This window comes from Uranotaenia lowii, chromosome 2 (assembly GCF_029784155.1).
Source record: "Uranotaenia lowii strain MFRU-FL chromosome 2, ASM2978415v1, whole genome shotgun sequence".
Lineage (NCBI taxonomy): Eukaryota > Metazoa > Arthropoda > Insecta > Diptera > Culicidae > Uranotaenia > Uranotaenia lowii.
In genome coordinates, this window is record NC_073692.1 from 52,365,244 (window position 1) to 52,370,426 (window position 5,183).

Consider the following 5,183-nt stretch of genomic DNA (forward strand, 5'->3'; position numbering starts at 1 on the left):
TAAAAATGACAAAAATGACAAAAATGACAAAAAATGACAAAAATGGACAAAAATGACAAAAAATGACAAAAAATGACAAAAATGACAAAAAATGACAAAAAAATGACAAAAATGACAAAAAATGACAAAAATGACAAAAATGACAAAAAATGACAAAAATGACAAAAAAAATGACAAAAATGACAAAAATGACAAAAATGACAAAAAAATGACAAAAAATGACAAAAATGACAAAAAATGACAAAAATGACAAAAATGACAAAAAAATGACAAAAATGACAAAAAATGACAAAAATGACAAAAAATGACAAAAATGACAAAAAATGACAAAAATGACAAAAATGACAAAAATGACAAAAATGACAAAAATGACAAAAATGACAAAAATGACAAAAAATGACAAAAATGACAAAAATGACAAAAATGACAAAAATGACAAAAATGACAAAAATGACAAAAATGACAAAAATGACAAAAATGACAAAAATGACAAAAATGACAAAAATGACAAAAATGACAAAAATGACAAAAAATGACAAAAATGACAAAAATGACAAAAATGACAAAAATGACAAAAATGACAAAAATGACAAAAATGACAAAAAATGACAAAAATGACAAAAATGACAAAAATGACAAAAATGACAAAAATGACAAAAAATGACAAAAAATGACAAAAATGACAAAAAATGACAAAAATGACAAAAATGACAAAAAATGACAAAAATGACAAAAATGACAAAAATGACAAAAATGACAAAAATGACAAAAAATGACAAAAAATGACAAAAAATGACAAAAATGACAAAAATGACAAAAATGACAAAAAATGACAAAAATGACAAAAATGACAAAAATGACAAAAATGACAAAAATGACAAAAAATGACAAAAATGACAAAAAAAATGACAAAAAATGACAAAAATGACAAAAATGACAAAAAATGACAAAAAATGACAAAAATGACAAAAATGACAAAAAATGACAAAAATGACAAAAATGACAAAAATGACAAAAATGACAAAAAATGACAAAAATGACAAAAATGACAAAAATGACAAAAATGACAAAAATGACAAAAATGACAAAAATGACAAAAATGACAAAAAATGACAAAAATGACAAAAATGACAAAAATGACAAAAATGACAAAAATGACAAAAAATGACAAAAAATGACAAAAATGACAAAAAATGACAAAAATGACAAAAATGACAAAAATGACAAAAATGACCAAAAATGACAAAAATGACAAAAATGACAAAAATGACAAAAAAATGACAAAAATGACAAAAATGACAAAAATGACAAAAATGACAAAAATGACAAAAATGACAAAAATGACAAAAATGACAAAAATGACAAAAATGACAAAAATGACAAAAATGACAAAAAATGACAAAAATGACAAAAATGACAAAAAATGACAAAAAATGACAAAAATGACAAAAATGACAAAAATGACAAAAATGACAAAAATGACAAAAATGACAAAAAATGACAAAAATGACAAAAATGACAAAAAATGACAAAAATGACAAAAATGACAAAAATGACAAAAATGACAAAAAATGACAAAAATGACAAAAATGACAAAAATGACAAAAAATGACAAAAATGACAAAAATGACAAAAATGACAAAAATGACAAAAATGACAAAAATGACAAAAAATGACAAAAATGACAAAAATGACAAAAAATGACAAAAAATGACAAAAATGACAAAAATGACAAAAAATGACAAAAATGACAAAAATGACAAAAATGACAAAAATGACAAAAATGACAAAAATGACAAAAATGACAAAAAAATGACAAAAATGACAAAAAATGACAAAAATGGACAAAAATGACAAAAAATGACAAAAATGACAAAAATGACAAAAATGACAAAAATGACAAAAAATGACAAAAAATGACAAAAATGACAAAAATGACAAAAAATGACAAAAATGACAAAAATGACAAAAATGACAAAAATGACAAAAATGACAAAAATGACAAAAATGACAAAAATGACAAAAATGACAAAAATGACAAAAAATGACAAAAATGACAAAAAATGACAAAAATGACAAAAATGACAAAAATGACAAAAATGACAAAAAATGACAAAAAATGACAAAAAATGACAAAAATGACAAAAATGACAAAAATGACAAAAATGACAAAAATGACAAAAATGACAAAAATGACAAAAAATGACAAAAATGACAAAAAAATGACAAAAATGACAAAAAATGACAAAAAATGACAAAAATGACAAAAATGACAAAAATGACAAAAAAAATGACAAAAATGACAAAAATGACAAAAATGACAAAAAAAATGACAAAAATGACAAAAATGACAAAAATGGACAAAAATGACAAAAAATGACAAAAATGACAAAAATGACAAAAATGACAAAAATGACAAAAATGACAAAAATGACAAAAAATGACAAAAAATGACAAAAATGACAAAAATGACAAAAATGACAAAAATGACAAAAATGACAAAAATGACAAAAATGACAAAAATGACAAAAATGAACAAAAAATGACAAAAATGACAAAAAATGACAAAAATGACAAAAATGACAAAAATGACAAAAAATGACAAAAATGACAAAAATGACAAAAATGACAAAAATGACAAAAAATGACAAAAATGACAAAAATGACAAAAAATGACAAAAAATGACAAAAATGACAAAAATGACAAAAATGACAAAAAATGACAAAAATGACAAAAAATGACAAAAATGACAAAAAAGACAAAAATGACAAAAATGACAAAAATGACAAAAATGACAAAATTGACAAAAATGACAAAAATGACAAAAATGACAAAAATGACAAAAAATGACAAAAATGACAAAAATGACAAAAATGACAAAAATGACAAAAAATGACAAAAATGACAAAAATGACAAAAAATGACAAAAATGACAAAAATGACAAAAATGACAAAAATGACAAAAATGACAAAAATGACAAAAATGACAAAAATGACAAAAATGACAAAAATGACAAAAATGACAAAAATGACAAAAATGACAAAAATGACAAAAATGACAAAAATGACAAAAATGACAAAAATGACAAAAAATGACAAAAATGACAAAAATGACAAAAAATGACAAAAATGACAAAAATGACAAAAATGACAAAAATGACAAAAATGACAAAAAAATGACAAAAATGACAAAAAATGACAAAAATGACAAAATGACAAAAATGACAAAAAATGACAAAAATGACAAAAAAAATGACAAAAATGACAAAAATGACAAAAATGACAAAAATGACAAAAATGACAAAAAATGACAAAAATGACAAAAATGACAAAATGACAAAAATGACAAAAATGACAAAAAATGACAAAAAAAGACAAAAATGACAAAAATGACAAAAATGACAAAAATGACAAAAATGACAAAAATGACAAAAATGACAAAAATGACAAAAATGACAAAAATGACAAAAATGACAAAAATGACAAAAATGACAAAAAATGACAAAAATGACAAAAATGACAAAAAAATGACCAAAAATGACAAAAATGACAAAAATGACAAAATGACAAAAATGACAAAAATGACAAAAATGACAAAAATGACAAAAATGACAAAAATGACAAAAATGACAAAAATGACAAAAATGACAAAAATGACAAAAATGACAAAAATGACAAAAATGACAAAAATGACAAAAATGACAAAAATGACAAAATGACAAAAATGACAAAAATGACAAAAATGACAAAAAATGACAAAAATGACAAAAATGACAAAAATGACAAAAATGACAAAAATGACAAAAATGACAAAAATGACAAAAATGACAAAAATGACAAAAATGACAAAAATGACAAAAATGACAAAATGACAAAAATGACAAAAATGACAAAAATGACAAAAATGACAAAAATGACAAAAATGACAAAAATGACAAAAATGACAAAAATGACAAAAATGACAAAAATGACAAAAATGACAAAAATGACAAAAATGACAAAAATGACAAAAATGACAAAAATGACAAAAATGACAAAAATGACAAAAATGACAAAAATGACAAAAATGACAAAAATGACAAAAATGACAAAAATGACAAAAATGACAAAAATGACAAAAATGACAAAAATGACAAAAATGACAAAAATGACAAAAATGACAAAAATGACAAAAATGACAAAAATGACAAAAATGACAAAAATGACAAAAATGACAAAAATGACAAAAATGACAAAAATGACAAAAATGACAAAAATGACAAAAAATGACAAAATGACAAAAATGACAAAAATGACAAAAATGACAAAAATGACAAAAATGACAAAAATGACAAAAATGACAAAATGACAAAAATGACAAAAATGACAAAAATGACAAAAATGACAAAAATGACAAAAATGACAAAAATGACAAAAATGACAAAAATGACAAAAATGACAAAAATGACAAAAATGACAAAATGACAAAAATGACAAAATGACAAAAATGACAAAAATGACAAAAATGACAAAAATGACAAAAATGACAAAAATGACAAAAATGACAAAAATGACAAAATGACAAAAATGACAAAAATGACAAAAATGACAAAAATGACAAAAATGACAAAAATGACAAAAATGACAAAAATGACAAAAATGACAAAAATGACAAAAATGACAAAAATGACAAAATGACAAAAATGACAAAAATGACAAAAATGACAAAAATGACAAAAATGACAAAAATGACAAAATGACAAAAATGACAAAAATGACAAAAATGACAAAAATGACAAAAATGACAAAAATGACAAAAATGACAAAATGACAAAAATGACAAAAATGACAAAAATGACAAAATGACAAAAATGACAAAAATGACAAAAATGACAAAAATGACAAAAATGACAAAAATGACAAAAATGACAAAAATGACAAAATGACAAAAATGACAAAAATGACAAAAATGACAAAATGACAATGACAAAAATGACAAAAATGACAAAAATGACAAAAATGACAAAAATGACAAAAATGACAAAAATGACAAAAATGACAAAAATGACAAAAATGACAAATGACAAAAATGACAAAAATGACAAAATGACAAAAATGACAAAAATGACAAAAATGACAAAAATGACAAAAATGACAAAAATGACAAAAATGACAAAAAATGACAAAAATGACAAAAAAATGA